At 42.9% G+C, this 19,861-nt stretch overlaps 1 long non-coding RNA gene across 1 annotated transcript; it reads left to right on the top strand.

The window, feature by feature from the left end:
* Positions 1–6: 6 nt before the first annotated feature.
* On the top strand, positions 7–15,434 carry LOC118159744. The gene is made up of 3 exons (XR_004747228.1): positions 7–388; positions 2,544–2,551; positions 15,424–15,434. It is a non-coding gene; the product is annotated as an uncharacterized LOC118159744 (long non-coding RNA).
* Positions 15,435–19,861: the final 4,427 nt, after the last annotated feature.

Raw genomic sequence — 19,861 nt, 5'->3', positions numbered from 1 at the left:
TTTATTTATTTAAGGTGTAATTTGGTAAATATCTTCCTCTTCTTCACTTTCTTTGCTCTCCATTTCCTCTAATATCATCATTTTATCTGAGTAGGGTGGTGGATCCATGGTCATTTGTTTCAGTAATGTGGTGTCAATTAACCGCTGGACAAGTCCCCTTACACAGGGGATAATGCAACAGCCAATAGCTGTCAAAACTCCTGCTACTACAATCAAGGATGTAAATATGGACATTACCATCCCTTTCCATTTACCAAACCAAGATTCCAACCATCCTGTGATGGAAGTGTCTGCTCCCGAATTTTCTGCTAATTCATTGGCAAGGGTGGTAAGCCCTTGCAATGCTCTTGTTACTGTGCCATCCGGGGCTGTATTGTTAAGGATGAAAGTACAACAACGGTTGCCCAGCATCACGCATACACCACCCTTCTCTGCGAGCATCATATCTAATGCTATCCTGTTTTCCCAAGCCATTTTGCTGGTGGCATCTAGTTGTTCAGCGATTCCTCTTATTGCATCCCTGGTATAATTGATGAATCTCTGCTGATTATAATAGATATAATTAATCCAATCCACATTTTTATTGATTGTTACCCACCAGAACAGTGACTCAAACCCTGCAGCAATTTGATTCCTAGCTTTATGTTCATCCGGAACTCCTCTAGGTACCCCAATAGAATCTATGTAGACTCTATCATCAAATGATATTCCTAAGCCTCTTTTACTTCTTCTGGGTATTTGTGATGTTTCTCTTTCAAATGCCAGGGTGAAGGGTATAGCTAATTGAACAAGTGCACAAGTGCCTCCCCAATTAGATGGTAGGGTGGACCGTAAGATCTTCCCTCCACAGTACCACCAGAGATCTGCCCTGGGGGTCTCAAGTCTTGAGTAATTTCCCGTCAAGTCCTTGGTAGCATTCAAGGTCTTCGTGCACAAGGCAAATTCTCCCAGATGCCGGGTAGCACTCACACCCTGCCGTGAGAGGCAGGCTGTATGGTTACCTATGGCTGTGGAGAATACAGGGGGAGCTCTGATATTGCTATTATGCAAGGAAGGGAATAGCAAAGAGAGAGACTTACAGGCTTCATTTCCCCAGGCAGTCTTTTCTTGGTACAATGCAATCATACATCGCATCCCTTGGGAGTCTTTGGTCCACCCCAATGGGAAGGGCACTATCTGGGCAATCGGTCGTCCTGAGGCACAAGCATAGCAATTGCTATGGTTGAGACTCTGGACAGTATATCTGACCCATTCTATCCAGGCATTCACATCTCCATACCCTGTTTCAATCTCAAATGTTTGTCTAAGATCTTTTATTTCTTTAACTGTGACAACTGCCTTATTTCGAAGAGATTCTCCTGTTTTCTCTCCTGCTTTCTCCTTGAGTTTCTCCTTGAGTTTCTCCCTTTCTATGATGGCAGGAGAGAGTCGTTCCCTTACAGCTATTCTCAGTCTAGCTGTTGGGTCTCGTCCAGTTACATCTGCTCCAAGACCATAAGTACGGTTTGTAAGGTAGTCAGCCCGATTAACTGTTATAGTTATTGGATTACATTGTAGATGCTGACAGTTGGGCTGAACCACTCCTTTAAATATGTTAATTTGTTCCTTTAATCTCATAAAGTAGATAGATGTGGGTGTATATGACCATCCTTTATGATTGGTCGTCCACCACACATCAGCCCAATCCGAACAAGGGGGTCCTTTAAACATGTCTTAGGTTCAGGGCAGAGATATTTGTGTTCTTTGCTCAGTCGTCGTTGAGCATTTAAATCTCCACAAGTTAACACCTCACAAGCATCAAATGTAATAGATTGTGGTTCATAACTCTCTGCCACATTCACCCATAATTTGACAGGATACTCTGTCTTTGCTATCATCTGGTCAAATCTTTTCCAAGTTTCCACTTGACCAAGGCCTCCTCTGAGGCTTATAGTTACCAGAAACAAAATTAATAATAGATTTTTCCCTATCATCATTCTTAAATCTTAGGCTTCCAAATAATTATTAATACACAACAAAACAAACAAACAAACAAACAAAAATAGGATGTACTATAATAAACTCCTCTTGGGAGCAATTCAATTTGTTATAGGTCTGTCCTTTTTAGTTATCTGTGAAAATAAAGGGTTAGTTTACAACTATAAGCTTTTATCCTGCTCAGAGTCTATTACGGGATTTTTCTTTTTGATTTTAACTTTCAACAAGTTTTCTGTAGGAACAACTTCCCAAGCGCTAGGGTTGGTAGATGCTTTCACTTGAGTATAATGAGTCCAACCTTTTTCCGCAGTTCTTACGGCTGTTTCAGTGGTTAGCAGTACTTGGAATGGTCCTTCCCATTCAGGCCGAAGTTTTGATTCTCTCCAGGTGCGTATCAGGACCCAATCTCATGCATGGAATGAATGTACTGGGAATTCCAAAGGTGGAGTTTGAGCCAACAGTCCACGAACCCTGAGAGATGCTAAGGAAGAAGATAATCCAAGTATATAATTTTTGAGAAAAATATCTTTAGTTTCAAAAATAGGTATCTCACCGTTTCTACCCAGGTACAGCAGTCCAAACAGCATCTCATATGGTGACACTCCTACATCTTTTCTAGAAGCAGTTCGAATTCTGAGAAGTGCTAAAGGTAAACACTTTGTCCAGGGAAGCTTAGTCTCTAGAACAAGCTTTGACAGATGTTTCTTTAATGTTTGATTCATTCGCTCCACTTTCCCTGATGAGGAAGGATGCCATGGAGTATGAAATTCCCATTTTATTCCCAAGGCTCCCATTAATCCTTGTAAAATAGATGAAGTGAAATGACTTCCTTGATCTGAATCTATATTTTCAACAATCCCATATCTAGGAATTATTTGTTCCAGGATTACCTTTATCACCACACTAGCTGTTGCTGATGCTGAAGGAAAAGCTTCTACCCATCCTGACAAATGGTCAATCAACACCAGCAAGTACTTAAATCTGCCCACTTTAGGTAATTCAGTAAAATCTATTTGGGTGCTCTGAAAAGGTCGAAGCCCTGGGTCCCGTCCGCCCAGGGGTTGTTTCCGTAGAGCCTTCCTATTCACTCGTTGGCATGTTATGCAACTATTACACACTTGTTTAGCTACAGTATACATGCCTATACATATGTATTTCCTTAATACAGCGTCACACATTGCCTGGACTCCCCAGTGACTTCCTTGGTGTAGAACAGCTAAAATTTCTCTCATTATCTGTTTGTTTACCATTTTTCTCCCATCAGGGAGAGTCCACAACCCTTCGGACTCTTTTGCTCCTAATTCCCTAAAGGCTTCTATTTCCTTTTTGCTGAATATCTGCTTTTCAGGTGGAGGTTTTATTTCAGGTACAAGAAGCAGCTTTGCTTCTACTTCCAATTGCAAAGCTGCTTCTTTAGCCTTTTCATCTGCAATCCTATTTCCCCATTCAACTAGGGAGTTTCCTTTTTGATGTCCTTTCACATGCACCACAGCAACCTCCTCTGGTAGTAACAGACTTTCCAGAATCTGTCTAATTAATTCTTCATGGACTAATTCCTTTCCCTTGCTGTTTACTAAGCCCCTTTCTTCCCATATTTTTCCAAATGTATGTACCACCCCATATGCATATCGTGAGTCAGTATATGTAGTTCCCTGTTTCCCTCTTAATAATTTTAATGCTTGATTTAATGCATATAATTCACAGGTTTGAGCTGACCAATTGCTAGGCAGTTTTCCCATTTCTTCGACATTCCCATCTGTTCCTTCAATGATGGCATAACCATTACATCTCTTTCCTTGTACCACCTTAGAATATCCATCTATAAACAATATTTCCCCTTCCTCTAAGGGCACCTCTTGTAAATCTAATCTTACCTTTGTCTGGTAATTTATTAAATCTAAGCAGTTATGCTCTATATTTATTGGATCCTCAATTCCCTTTGACAAGAAGGAGGCAGGATTCAAAACAGATTCTGTAGTTATAGTTAAATCATCCTTTTCAATTAGTATAGCTTCATATTTTAGTATTCTGGAGTCTGTCAGCCACCTTCCTGCTTTCTGAGTGAGAATAGCCTTCACTTGGTGAGGGGTAACAACAATCAATTGTCCTCCAAAGGTTAATTTCCTGCTCTCTTCCACTAATAAGGCAGTTGCTGCTACTGCCTGAACGCATTCTGGCCATCCCTGGGATACAGGGTCTAACAATTTAGACAAATACGCTACAGGTTTCTTTTTATCTTCCCATTCTTGGGTTAACACCCCCAAAGCAGCACCCTCACTTACAGTTATAAAAAGATAAAATGATTTCTTTAGGGCAGGAAGAGCTAAGACTGGTGCTGTAATAAGGTCTTTTTTTTTTAATGTTTCCATTACTTCTTCTTCCTCTTTAGTCCAGTTCAGTATATTAGGTTCTTCCTCCAATAATTTGAGATATAATTTCTTTGTTTTCTGTGCATATGCTTCTATCCACAGTCTGCAATATCCAATTAAACCCAAAAATTTTCTCAACTCTTTCTTTGTTTTGGGGAGAGGAAGTCGCACAATTCCCTGAATCCTCTCAGGGTTTATTCTCCGTCTGCCCTCAGAGACTAAATGTCCCAAATACTTAACTTCTTTTTCTACATACTGTAATTTATCTTTAGATACCCTTAGCCCGTGTTCTCCTAAAAAATTCAGAAGTTTATTGGTGGCTTCTTTTACCTTTGATCTTTCTTCCCCAGATACCAATAAATCATCTACATACTGTAACAACGTCACCCCTTCTGGAATATGAAATGTTTCTAAAATCTTTTCCAATTCTTGCCCAAATAAATTGGGAGATTCAGTAAATCCCTGAGACAGAACAGTCCATCTGAAACACTGAACCATTTGTGCTCATGAGGGATTTTACTCATCAGGGTATAAGGGTTAGGAACCACAGGGTGGCGCTTCCGTGTTATCTCGTTAACTTTTCTTAGGTCTTGTGCTAATCGGTATGAACCATCTGGCTTTCGTACTGGTAAAATTGGAGTGTTATATGGTGACATACAAGGCTCCAAAAGACCATCTTTAACTAAAGTTTGCACTATAGGTTTCAGGCCCATTTTTCCTTCATAAGAGATAGGATACTGTCGCTGTCTAACTATTCCGCTCCCTTCTTGAACAGTTATCTTTAAGGGAGTTATGTTAAGCCCTCCTCGATTTCCTTCCCTTACCCATACCATGGGATTTATTTCTTTTTCATCATTTTCTGTTAACAATTTCATTGCGATTGTTATTCCTTTTTCACAGGTCTTCAATTGTAATCCCAATTTGACTATGAAATCTCTCCCTAATAAATTAGTCCCTGCTTCAGGTACATATAACAGTTGCCCAGTGACGGTTTTAGTTTCCCAAGATAATTCAGTGGTTTCAAAAAGTGGCACTACCATACCAAGTCCTTCTACCCCTGTTACTCGTAGAGTATTATTAGTTAAATTGAGTCCCGAAATTTTATAAGCTAAAGAGGATCTGGCTGCTCCTGTATCTACTAAAAATACAACCTTTTCTTTATTAGGTCCCACTTCTAAATTTATCAAGGGCTCTGGGTGGGACCACTGTTCAAAGAGCCCCTGACCCCCCTATTCAGAGTTTATGATGGTAAACAATCTTTCTTCCCTTTTCCATTCAGGACATTCTCGTTTAAGATGTCCTGTTTTCCCACATTTATAACATCTTCCCTGTAGCTGCCGTGACTGAGGAGGCAGTGGCCGCTTTGATCTCACATTCCTGTTTCCTTTTTCTTCCTGATTCCATCCCAAACCTTGTTTTTCTTGAAACCCGTTTTCCCATCGGTTCCTCATTCTCTGCCCCACCACTTGATTCACTGTGGAAATCATCATTTTCATCTTTTGTTTCTGCTTTTCATCTTCCCTTCTGATATACACTTTCTGCGCTTCCCTCAAAAGTCTTTCTAACGGCTGTTCATTCCATCCCTCCAATTTCTGAAGTTTCCTTTGTATGTCCGGCCATGCTTTCATTACAAAATTAATCTTCAAAAGACCCTGCGCTACAGGGTCATCAGGATTCATTCCTGAATACCTTTGCATCCTATCCCTGAGCCTTTCCAAGAAATCACTTGGGGTTTCATCTTTATTCTGCTGAACCTCAAATGCTTTAATAAAATTCTGAGACTTAGGTACTGCTTCTCTAATTCCTCTAATTACCAGTTCTCTCAAGTCTCTCATATTAGTCCTATCCTGTATATTATTGTTGTCCCAATTGGGGTCCACATTTGGAAACTTTTGTTCTGCTGGAATCACTCCATCTCCTGGAGGATGATCCTTTTCCCATTCCCGCATTGCTGCCCTTCTGATCATTCCTCGTTCTTCCCCTGAGAATAGCAGATTCAGAATTGCCATCATTTCTCCCCAGCAATATAGATTGGGTCCCAAAAACTGATCTAACTGTTCTGCTAATCCAATGGGATCCTCAATCAGAGATTTCATTTCCTTTTTAAAATTTCGCACTTCTCCGCTAGAAAGGGGGGCATTTATATATCCTATTTGTCTAGGTCCCAGCGGCACTTCACGGAGAGGATACATAGCAGCTTCATTAGTGTTAGCAGTATTAGTACCAGGGAGTGGAAAATTCTCAAGGTCTTTTTTGCAGTGTTCCAATTCTTTTACAAGTCTGGGGTACCCCCTGTTCCCAGAGTTAATGTCATTTACAGTTCCTGTTTCTTCTCTTAGAGAAGGTGTTACACTGACTGCTGCTGTTGCTGCAGCCTGGGGGTTATAAGGAGGAGGTAAGTTATCCAAAAGGTCCCATTTATCACTTGTCCCTTCCCATTTCTTTTCCTCTTTATTCTGATTTTTGCTTAAAATCAAATTAGATCCTTGTATCCAACAAGCTGCATACTCCGATTCTTCTTCCGAAAATGGAAATTTGTTATTAACATACAAGTTTAAGGCCTGACATACCCAATCTTTGTCAGACCCGTATTTTGGCCAAAATACTGCAGTTCCTTTAATTGGTTCTTTTGTCCAGACTGATACACAATATTTAACCATCTTCTTCCTATCTTTCTCTTTAGTTTTGGGGTTATTTTTCCAATTTCTCAGCATCCTTCCTAAAGGACAGTCGGTAGGCACTCCCCCAGGGATATCTCCCTGTCCCCTGGAACTCATATCTCCCATCTTTCCTAACCCTCGCCAGTATGTGCTACAGAAATTTCCCTTCTGCAGTGTACCACACACCAACATACTGAAAAATGGGGGTGTACCGCCAAGCACTTCCCTGTGCAAGCGTTACCACACACCTGAGTTTACCAGATTCCCTGGTGTACTTCCAAGCACTTCCCCGTGCAAGGATTACCGTACACCAGATTCCCCTGGTTAGTGCCAGCACTTCCCCGTGCAAGGGCTTACCATACACCAGATCACCCGACCCCCAAGGCAATACTTAATATTTCTTACCTTGGTCTGTGCACAGAGTTGCCGGATCGATTCTTAAAAACCTGGAGTGCCTACCTTCTTCCTTTCCCCACTACTTCACGGATCCTGCCTCTTTAACCAGTCTTGGGCCCTCTGTCAGCTTTCCGCAGAACCGCCACCGTCGATGCACAGGACCGCTGAAATCAGCGGGGCATGCCTTCCTGCTGCTGCGGCGGTGAGGCTCCCCAGTAGGTGACTGGCTCCCGGACGAGCCCCCAAATTGTGAGAAACACTCCGTAGCCAATAACTTAGGCTCAGGCGAGGATGAAGTAGTAATTTATTTGCGATTGCAATGGCGGGCGCCCCACAAGCAGGAGAGAGCGCATCTACAAGTTCCAAAGCACAGTTTATATACCTTTTTGATGACAAGACCCTCCCCTGTTTCCCCACTGAGTGAGTGAGTAATCCAGGTTCACAATCTATCTGATACTTCACAACAAATGCATGGCCTTCAGTTGCCGGCCTGTTAAATTTCAAATTTCTTTTGACATTTTTACTGCTTGAAGTGGTAATGTTTCTTCACTAATCTGACTTGACTTGACACCGTGATTTTCACCTAATTGTCCTAAGGAGTCTAGTTGTCTGGATTTTACAAGGTCGCCTGCTAAGCTTTCTTATCACTATAAGCATATCTCAGTACTGCATTCCCTCCTTCTAAACAAAGTAACTCTGCAAAAACAACATTTCTATTCCCACACGGTTCTCTTGTTAATTTCTCTTAGGTCATGTACCAATCTGTATTTACCATCTTTCTTTTGTTGCTCATTAAAGGCTTTATTGATATTCTGCCCTCTCGGGACTTATTCCCGAATTCCCTGAATAATGATAGTCCTCAAATCTTGCATATGGCCGTGATGGATCGGGTCCTGATTATTCCAATTAGGTGGCTGCATTGGCCATTTAACATCTGCAGCTGGACCTTGCTGGTGTTGCTGGTCCCAAATTCGCATCCCAGCTCGCCTAATCATTCCTCTTTCCTCTGATGTAAACAAAATTCCTAGGATAGATTGTAGTTCTTCCCAGGTATATATATTAGGACCCAGAAACTGGTCCAGGACGGCTACATATCCCATTCCAGGTTGTGGTCCTCCCCTCGCTATTTCTCCTAATGGGTACAACCTTCCTTCCGTTTTTAGTTTCTGTTTTCTAGTTTGACTCCTAGTTACTGGCCCTTGGGCACTGGAGTCAATCTCACTATCCGACTCCCCTGAGAACTGGGGATCAGCAGGTCCTGGAAGGGAGAGGGCCGTGGGCGTAGGAGGGGGTATATAGGGAGGTGGTGCCACGTCTCCCTTTCCCTCCTTTTTCTTTTAGGAGATACAGATTAGCTCCAGTTTCTGAGTTAATCCAAAGGTGTGCATATTCACTTTACTTTACTCTTTCCCCACCTAGAAGGGGAATCACTCCAATTCTTAATCATTAACCCGGCGACTCTGGTGGGAATCGAACCCACAGTGGACTATCCGGGGGAATAGGAGGTAAACTCTCACTAGAGTTTCCCTTACCCATGGGACCAGTGTTATAAATTAGACCACACAATTTTCTGGTCTATTGAAATTATTTTATTAATCAAGTAAGCAGACACAAGCAAAACAGCGCTGGGCGGCTGGGGAGTCTCCGCTCCGCAACAGCACGCAACTTCCCTTTCCAGGGTTGCTGTTTTATAGCAGTCGAATTCCGGCTTGTCAGGACTTGTTGAACTGGCTGAGGCTGCGCAGTCTATTGTTGAGAGGGGGGTCGTTGTTCCTCTGCCGGTGATCACGCGTTGTGCTCGTGTTCAGGTGGGGGAAGTGAAGTGGCAAAAAGGATGTCTTGTGGTAAGGAACTTCACAGAGTCTGTTTTCACTCAAGGATGTTTACCCAACACCCCCTCCTGCTATCTGTTTGCTTAATCCTCCCCCTTATCAAGGCCATTAAATTGTGCACCCTTATCTCCTCAGCAGATCCTCCAAATTCCTCAAAGACAATGAACAAACCCCCACTAATTTATTACAACCAGAAGGCTCACTTTTCTTCTGTCCCATCTTCTGGAGCACCTTCATGCACTCACACACAGCGCTTCCCCCTTTTCATGGCCCAGTCCCTCACGGGATGTGGGAACTGTACTACCGAGGGGTCCGCACTCGCCTCGTCCCACTGGACCGAACGGATCACCGGCCTATACTTACTCAATCCTGAGTCTTCATTCGGTCTTCGTGCACAAAGATTACTTGGGGTTGCCAGCTTTATTTGCTTGTTGCTAATTTTAGGGTTCGTCGGTGAAGGGTTTGAGTGAAAATCACTCTCAACAGAGGCTGCCGAAATTGGCGGGGCGCCCCCTCCGAAGAGCTTCTTCAGTCAAATTGCCCTCATCCGAGTCACGACACCAAATTTGTTATGAATTAGCTCTCAATTAATTGGCAGAGAGGGTCATGTCCAATAATGGAAATGATTTTATTAAGTAAGCAGCCAACAAGCAAAACAGCGCTGGGCGGCCGGGGAGTCTCTGCTCCACCAACGGCGCGCGCACGCCCCCCTCCAGAGTCCCCTTTTATAGTCTGGTGAACACGTGGTATATCCAGGTATGTTCTGCAACTGCGCACACTGTCGGTAGGGGGTCGTGTCAGTCTCTCTGGTGGTCGTGGAGATGAAGATCGTAGTCTTCCTCTGCATTGTTGTTTGACCCTTCTTCCTTATTTGGTAATGCTTGAGCAGGGGATGAAACTGGGGTTTCTGGTTGAGCAACCTCTTTTGTCTGCTTCACCAATTCCTTAACACACCACTTAGAGAGATATCCTGTTTCAACAGGATATTTCAGAATGTCCTGATCTTATCTTGACCACTTCTTTAAAACTGTTTGAATATGTACATTACAATGAACAAACACCCATCATTTATTACATAGCAGGTTGCCAACCATTTCCTCATGGATTGTGAGGGCCACATTCTGCTCCCCATCCCCTTCCACCAGCTCAGGGTACTGGGTATCCAGAGGACAACTGGTCTTGCCGCTAAAGACTGAGGCAAAGAAGGCATTAAGCACCTCAGCCTTTTCCTCATCTCTGATTACTAAGTTTCCCCCCGCATCCAGTACAGGATGGAGATTCTCCTTAGTCCTCCTTTTTTGTGTTGATGTATTTATAAAAACATTTTTTTGTTATCTTTAACAGCAGATTATCTACTACCGATTGCCCTAGAAAGAGGCTAGCCAATTGCCTCTAAAGGCCTTGGCGAATTGGGTAAGTATAAAAATTGACGTATTCCAATCACTTTTCCCAATTTGAATTTCAAGCTTGCAAAAAACGCCTTTTCCTGTTGGCCAGTCTCTCCTATTACATTTACAGACTCATCGCTTTTCAAGAATCAGTTTTTGAATTAACACAGAAAGAAGCTCCTGTAACCACCACCACCACCAACAACAACAAAATCCAAGCCTCTCTCTTCTCTCTCTTTGTTCCTTAGCTTTATTTCAACCAGTGGACCTGCTAGGGTAGATGTCCCAGGTCCCTGTCATTCCTGCTCTTACTGTTGCAAGTTTATCCTGCAACCTAAGGCAATCCTCTTTTTTTGTTTGTTTTGTTTTTGTTTTGTTTTTGCTTTTCTCCAATGTCCTTCCTTCTTGCAGTACGCACACAGGTTCTGTCCTCTAAACCCTCCTAAAGTCCTTTATTTACCTTTTTCAATTCCCCCTTTGCACCCCTCCTTCTCTCTTTCTGTTCTAGTGCAGCCACTGTTTGCCATGGCCATCACCTTAGATAACTTCTATACATCCACATCCATATAGACATTTCCATGGTGCATTGTGGCAAGATTTGTTAGGATACAGTGGACAGGTAAATAGAACAAATACAGCATCTTGGAATGTGTAAGCAGGGTGTGAGAGGACCGTTTTCTACAGAGGATGATCTGAAATGCGAATGCTACATAGGGAATAGTAATCCAAATTAGTATTGCAAACTGACTTTTTTTTTTTTTTACCATTTGTATTAAACATGAATAATCTCTGTCAATTACAACGTTAGGTCTAGAAATGTCTGATCTTAAGATTTCAGGAAAGCTCCGTGAGAAGTTTTTTCCTTGGTGACATTTGCACTGTTGACTTGCGGAAATCAGACTCTATAACCTCGGAATAGTTATAGAGCAGGTATGTTTGTTCGATGCTGCGCACACACACCGGGCGCAAGGGAGATAGCTCCACCTAACTTGCGCACCAACGGTTACTGGCAGTGTGCTTATATTAGTGGGGCAAATACATATTCATTTCATTTCCTGTAAGTCTCTTGTATATTCATCAGGTTCGTTAAAGTAGGTTCCCGGCTCTATTCGTATGCATCCTGGAGTCCTTGGGTGGTCCTCTGGGTGTACTCTGGTGGTCTATTGTTGAAGCCCAGAAGTCGTCTTCGTGCTAATCTGGCCTTTCCTGTCTTTGACAGACTTCAGCAGTCAAGCCAATTCTTGCTGGTTCCATTATCTATGCATACAGTCTTTTCTTCCCTTATCTTTGGGTCGTTAACATACGGTTGTGCTAGCTAAGACCTAGGAATCAACATCCTTTATCTTGTTCCCTGTTTCACTGTGGTTGCCCTTTCTTTATGACAGCAAAACGACCACCAGCTGCTTGTTCTGACTACAGACAGATGGCCATAATAGAATATTTTCAAACCATGTTTCTCTACTATTCTAAAAATTTACTTAATTCTTCATACATCCCAGAGTTTATGAGACTTCCATTGAATTTTAAATTCTTATTCTCTTCAGATAAATAGTGCCCATCAAGATAAAATAGTTCAACCGATATAGAATGCCAGCTAATGAAGTGAAAGAGATTAAGACAGGACTGTTAGCTCTTTAATTTTGCTGCAAATCATCCTCTCTGTAAAGTATACCTCTATACCTAAGACACAATGTTATTGGTGTGAAGTACTTGAAGAGATCTTAGATATTCTTTCTGCAACTTTAATGTTTAAAACTCCTTTTTAAAAATAAAGTATAACAAATGGGATTAATAATTCAGTAGAATAGCTGCTATACATTTTGGTATTCAGTTGTTTATTCTATGCATTTCCCAACTTTTTCACTTTCATATTTAACTGTCAGAGGTAAAACCATTACATTACTCTAATATCCCATTTGAAGGCTTTCTGTCAAAAACAACTCTCATTAAATTTTCTGTGTTAAATGACTCTCCAGTATTTTCTTACTTGTGGCTCCTGGTGAGACAGGGAACAAGATGCAGGATATTGATTCCATAGGTCTTAGCCAGCACAATGGTATGTCAAGGGCCCCAAAGATAAGGGGGTAAAAGTCTGTACGCATAGATAAGGGAACCAGGAAGAACTGGCTTGACTGCTGGAGTCTGTCAAAGAAAGGAAGGGTCAGGAATTTAGAAGATTTCTGGCCTTCATTAAAAGACCACCAGAGTACACCAGATGACCACCCAAGGACTCCAGTACACATGCGAATAGGGGCGGGGACCTATGTTAATGATTCTTCCTTCGGAGATTTGATGAATCACAGAATCATGAAGGGAAAGAATGACACGACTCCAGGCTGGTGTGTAGCTGAAGCACTTTATTGTCTAACCCATCTACTTATATAGGCTTAGCGTATCTACATGCTTTTATCACACAACTTGGCAAAGTTTGCTCGTTAGCCGTTATTATTGTTCACAAGGAGATCGCACAGCAGCCCTATCTCCTTTTCGTGTACTGATGAGCAACAGGCCAGACTGCACCTGTCTCCCAGTTATACCTCCTTTATCTTCAGGCTACGTGACTTTCGCCTCATTCTGCATTTTCCTTTTCTCACTTCATCTCTGTGTCTAACATACTCCACATACTTTCTGACCGATTTCCCACAATTCCCCCTCTTTTTATTTCTAACAGCCAAGCTGATTGCATTGAGCGCAAAAGCATTCTTTGCAAGCATTGAAACAAGCACGGTACAACTAGCAACAGGGTGAAAGTCACATGCAGAATTACGATTGTAAAATAGCGTGCCTACTAGAATCTACATCAGTCAACAAGCCACTAAGCACTAGGGATGTTGCTTCGCCGCGATGCTGCTTCTCACTCACACAGCACAATCACACACTCACACAAAGAGGCCTCTTTCACTTTTCATTCATACCACAAGAAAATATCACTTAAAATAATTTGTCTGCGGCTTCAGGAGGTCCTTCTCTACTCCTGTGGTGAACGGCTGAGAGTGGAGACCCCTCCGAGGAAAATGCTCAGGGTGCACCTAGGGGTCCGTTCCACAGTCGATCCCACAGCTGAGCAGAGCTACTCCTGGCACAAGGAACGATGCTATTATAGTTTTGTATAATTACACCAAAGAGATACACTGCAATAAGGAGCAAGTGTGGCATTGACGATTTGTTTCATGGTTTGGTTTTTGCCCATATAATTGAACCTTACACATGATGTGGCTGTTACACTTCCCAGGATATCTAATTCCTGTGGCTCTAGGGGTGCTTGCGGCAAGTAGACAGTCCAATCTTTGTTATCTGCCAGGATCCCCACCAGACATGTCATAAAGGGGTTGTTAGCACTAGCCAGGGACAGGCACATCGCTTCTTGTCCTGTCATGTTGGCGAGGGTGACCCCGATGTTGCGGCATGGTTGGATGGAGACCCAGGATTCCCCGAGCTTGCAGAGGTTGAGGAGGATGAGGGTTCTAGCCAAGGACGAACTGCTCGCGCTGGGACCCATCTCGGTCCTATACCTGTGGAGACACAAGCGTACCCTCGCCCCCAAGTTAATAAAGAGTATGGACCCTCCCACACCCCTGTATTAAGATTATGAATTTTAACTAATGGTTTATCCTCGTACAACGAATTGAGGCCTGTCTTTTGAGTTCCAAAGTGTTTGACTATTGGGGAAATTTCTTCATGTAAGAAAGGCATAGTTAGGTGGTTCATCACATATATAACCTTTGCAATTCCGTTTTGTGGTGTCTCCATCGTCTCTCCCTTTTTTTGTTTGTCTAGCAAGGATTTAAGCGTTCTGTGTGTACGTTCCACTATAGCTTGTCCTGTTGGGGAGTGTGGGATTCCGGTTTTATGAGTAATACCCCAAGTGTGAAAAAACCCTTCTGTGGATTTGCTAGTGTAGGCAGGCCCATTATCAGTTTTGATTTCTAATGGAATAACTAGGGCTGCGAAAGCAAGTTGAAAATGAGCTTGTACATGCCTGCTTGTTTCCGCACTCAATGGAGTTGCCCATACAGCATGTGAAAAAGTGTCTACAGAGACATGGACGTACTTTAACCAGCCAAATTCAGGGACATGTGTGACATCGGTTTGCCAGAGTTGTAATGAGCCGAGACCCCTAGGGTTTACTTCCTGTGATGGTCCCTGTACGTGTTGGCAGTCAGGGCAGGTTTGCACTATAAGTTTTGCATCCCCTAATGGAATTGTAAATTGCTTGGCTAATGACTTAGCCGGCTGGTGAAAGAATTGATGAGAGGTACGAGCTTTGAGGAGCTTATCAGGGACTGGGGGATATATGGCCAAATTGGTCAACATGTCGGCTTGTGCGTTGCCCTCGGTAAAAATGCCTGGTAACGAGGTGTGACTGCGAATGTGTATGATGCAATATGGATGCAGACGTCATTCTATTAAGAACAAGAGTTCCTTAAATTTCAGGAATAACACCTCATTCTGAATACGATGTATTTCCGCTCGTTCTATTCGTTGTACGACTCCCACAGCATATTGGGAGTCAGCCACAATGTTCAATGGCTCCTGTTCCCAACGTTTAAAAGCCATGACAATAGCATGAAGCTCCACAATTTGGGGGGAGCCTCTCACTACATCGATTACGTCTCGCCATTGTTCGTTCTCTTTCCATGTAACAACCGCCTTTCCCGTTTTCCCCGAACCATCAGTGAAAACTGTCCTCCCCTGTACAGGTTGCCATTGGCATAAAGGTTTTGGTTCAATCCTTATATTGTTACTGTGATAAATGATTAAGTCCCAAATAGGATTTTTGTGATTTATTAAGCGAACAGAGGCAAGCAAACAGCGCTGGGTGCACCGGGAGTCTCTGCTCTACCAGGATGCACACCTGTTACATCAGGTGGCTGATTTTTATGCTCCTAGACTAATACATATTCATCACTATTCCTAGAAAAGGCAGGGTTATTATAATTAGTTCCTGGAATCCAGACCCTCTCTGGACACATGCGTATCAGTCTCTGGTGGTCTTTCTGGGGGTCTCTTGTGCTGAAGGCTCGTAGTCTTCCTCCCAGGCTTTGTCCTTCGGTCGTCCTTCAACTCCCCCTTTCTCCTTATTTGGTGGATCTCTTTGCTGGTTATCAGAGGCTTGAGCAGCGTCCCATGCAAAAGTCTGCAGTTTCCAAAAAAAAACCTCCTTGATCCTCTTATCTCCCAGACTCGAGTCTCAATGTTCGCCCGTCAAACCCTCTATTTACAAAAAATTGCTGGATCGCTCCTTTGCATGATACAAGAACTATGTACACTAATCACTCTGTTTTTCTTAAATAGGAGCTTATACTTCATAATGCGGCCCTAGCATTGTTCCATACTGACACGAATCAAATAAACACATTTCACAATCCCCCATTTCTTTTTTTCATTGTATTGATTCGTGTTTTTTTGTATTATTATTATTATTATTCAATCGAGTCAATACTTGCCAAATTGGTACCAATTTTGGATCCTCTTTTGTTTTTATTATCATCAGGGAATGGGTTTTCCCTTACCCTGGTTCTGGGTCAACAGGTACCACAGATGTTTGCATTCCTTATATAACCGAGTGTATTAGTCTGGTAAAACAGGGTATTAAACATGGAATTATTGAATTATTAAACAACCCTCTACATATTCCCAATACAACTATCCTGATTCTAGTAAGCCAACCACTACCCATAAAGTCCCTCCATAATTCTCTTCAATTGATTTCATTCCAAGTTTGAACTGGGACAAGCGCAATTTTCTTCATTTCTTTTTACAAGTTCATTCACAGATTTTCCTTCATCATCAATATCTAAACAGCAGTTACTTAAGGTTAACTTTTCCACAGACTCCTCCTTCTTGTGCTAGCAAATAATCTAAAGCTAAGCAATTTTGATACAAAGCAGTTCTCATCTTGGTATTTTGTTTTGCAATTAATCCGAGTGCATCTCCAGTTTTATTCACAACTATTTCTACTACAGCTTGCAACCTAATTATTCTATTAAGCATATCTATTGAGGTCCTATAGCCCCAGGATCCCTACTCCAACAAGCACAACCCCAATTTGAGGGTCCACAGCAATTATAACTCCTCTCCCACAGATAATCTCTTATCCAATCAGTGTAACACGTAGAAGCCACTGTTCCACCCTTTCTAGGAGAAATGTACTTGGGCTGGTTACTATATCTCTTCCAACTCAGGCTTCCGCAATCAGTATATGGGTCTTCATCTATAATATCACAGGCATCAAAGGTTATTGACACTGAGGTATTCAGGGTGGTTACAATTTCACTTGTTCCAATTAATTTCTCTGCATAGAGCATACTGAGTCAGGTTAAAAATGCAGCTTCCTCTTTTCTGGCCTTTACAGTCATAGACAGTATGATACACCAATGTTTGGGAGCTCAAGCATCCTTTTCTAGTAGTTGACCTCAGTTGTTGGCCGTAGCTTGGGCCAAGAAACTCACCCCAGGTAGGACTAGAAGAGGTCCGGTAAGGGCCATAGTGCTCGGTGGTCACAGCCCGAAGGGGTTGCAGCCCTTGGCAGACCTTCCTAGCCGCAGCACCAGTTCCCCATCCGGTCTTGCCCTCTTCCCTAATCTTAAAGGGGTGTACACTGCAGATGTACCTTCAGGGGATAACGCTTAACTGATCCCTGTTACTGATAAATCTCTTCCCTTAGTAGGTATCTATTCAAGAGGTTCTTTGTTTACTAATTTTACAGGAGTAATTACAATAAATTTGGAGTAATTACAATAAAGGAGTAATTACAATAAAATTCCCACAGCAACTTAGCTTATGCTCTTTGACGAAGGCTTCTTCAAGTCCATCTGATAGTTTAGTTTCTCCTGCTTCTGATGTTACTTTCCACTCTTCCACTGGACCTTTTACTCACGACACATGTCCATCCTTTTTCAGCATTTCTCACAGCTGTTTCCTTGTTAATAGATAAGAGCTAATAGACAGCAGTTAATAAATATCGGTTGTTTTCTTTTTAATAAAACAAGAAAAGGTCCTTCCCAGAGGGGAGATAAGCTTTCTTCTTTCCATGTTTTTATTAGAACCCTATCTCCTGGTTTTAACTGGTGAATCGCAAATCCTAAAGGTGGTGTCTGAACCATCATCCCAGTTTCTCTTAGCTCTTTTAATCTTCTACCAATGGTAATTATATATTTCTGGATACTACGATCATCAGCTACATTGTTCCCTAAGGGCATCCCTTGAGAATAAGGCATGCCATATAACATTTGACATGGTGATAATCCAGTCTCAGTGTGTGGTTTAGTTCTAATGTTAAAAAGTGCCAATGGTAAGCATTTTGTCCAGGGCATTTGTCTCGATCACTAACTTAGCCAATTGTTGTTTTATTGTTTGATTCATTCTTTCTACTTACTCCGAGCTTTGTGGGTGCCACGGAGTGTGGTATTCCCACTGAAAGCCTAATTATTGACATAATAATTTTATTATTTTAGAAGTGTGTGCCCTGATCAGAATCAATGTACTGGATTATCCCATATCTAGGTACTAAGTGTTCTAATAACATTTTTACCACCTTTCCGGAGAACAAGCAACCCAAAACGGCAAGGCATTTGAATCACCCCTCTTTGTTCCCTCCTCCAAACTCTTTACATTCCTGATGTTATCACCAACCATGGGGCTTGTCGACCCCCATGGCCACACTCCCACATCTCCCCCTTCTTTAACATAAAAAAGCACGATTAACACAAACTAAAACACAGAGAAAAACTACCAGGCATACTTATTCTATCTTTAACAAACTTTGTAACCACATCCCTGGGAGAGGCAGGTACTGAGTGCTGCCCAGGCAGGGGGGGGCTCTGGCTACCCCTCCAGCTCCTGGAGTCCTTGTTTGTGGGTCCTGCATATGCCAGCCGGACACTCCCATACGTTGTTTTTTGTTTGAGCTGGAGTCCAAACCACAGAGGAGGGTGCTGTGATCATGTTAAGGCAGATGATGAGACGGCCAGACAGACTCATGGTGCTGACACCCATCTAGGACGAGCTTCTGTTAAAACATAAGCACAACCTCGGCCCCCAAGTTATTAGAGTGTAGGGCCCTTCCCAATAATTGGTGCTGTTTTTTATTTATTTTTTATTTTATTTTATTTTATTTTATTTTTCCATGACTTGTGCTGTTTCTTTAACTGAGTTTCTCCCAGATCTGTCTCCTAGATCTGTCTGTCGCTTTTTCTCCTGCATGGACAGATGCAAGGACCTTCCGTCCATCGATTTAAAAATTTAAGAAGATAGCATACTTTATCTATCTTTTCCTGGGGTTCACACCCCTACTCTCCCTTCTTTGTTTTAGAAGCTGTTCTGGTTTACAGAATCACAGAATCACAGAATTTCTAGGTTGGAAGAGACCTCAAGATCATCAAGTCCAACCTCTGACCTAACACTAACAGTCCCCACTAAACCATATCCCTAAGCTCTACATCTAAATGTCTTTTAAAGACCTCCAGGGATGGTGACTCCACCACTTCCCTGGGCAGCCCGTTCCAGTGTCTAACAACCCTTTCGGTAAAGAAGTTCTTCCTAACATCCAACCTAAAACTCCCCTGGCGCAACTTAAGCCCATTCCCCCTCGTCCTGTCACCAGGCACGTGGGAGAACAGACCAACCCCCACCTCGCTACAGCCTCCCTTGAGGTACCTGTAGAGAGCGATAAGGTCACCCCTGAGCCTCCTTTTCTCCAGGCTGAACAAGCCCAGCTCCCTCAGCTGCTCCTCGTAAGACTTGTTCTCCAGGCCCCTCACCAGCTTCGTAGCCCTTCTCTGGACTCGCTCAAGCACCTCCATGTCCTTCTTGTAGTGAGGGGCCCAAAACTGAACACAGTACTCGAGGTGCAGCCTCACCAGAGCCGAGTACAGGGGGACAATCACCTCCCTGGCCCTGCTGGCCACACTGTTTCTTATACAGGCCAGGATGCTGTTGGCCTTCTTGGCCACCTGAGCACACTGCTGGCTCATATTCAGCCGACCATCAACCACTACTCCCAGGTCCTTCTCTGCCAGGCAGCTTTCCAACCACACATCTCCCAGCCTGTAGCTCTGCTTGGGGTTATTGCGCCCCAGGTGCAGGACCCGGCACTTGGCCTTGTTAAACTTCATGCAGTTGACCCCAGCCCATCGGTCCAGCCTATCCAGATCCTCCTGCAGAGCCTTCCTACCCTCGAGCAGATCGACACACGTACCTAACTTGGTGTCACCTGCAAACTTACTGAGGGTGCACTC

Source organism: Oxyura jamaicensis, unplaced genomic scaffold, assembly GCF_011077185.1.
Source record: "Oxyura jamaicensis isolate SHBP4307 breed ruddy duck unplaced genomic scaffold, BPBGC_Ojam_1.0 oxyUn_random_OJ71920, whole genome shotgun sequence".
Classification (NCBI taxonomy): domain Eukaryota; kingdom Metazoa; phylum Chordata; class Aves; order Anseriformes; family Anatidae; genus Oxyura; species Oxyura jamaicensis.
This window is presented reverse-complemented; position numbering and strand designations above follow the sequence as displayed.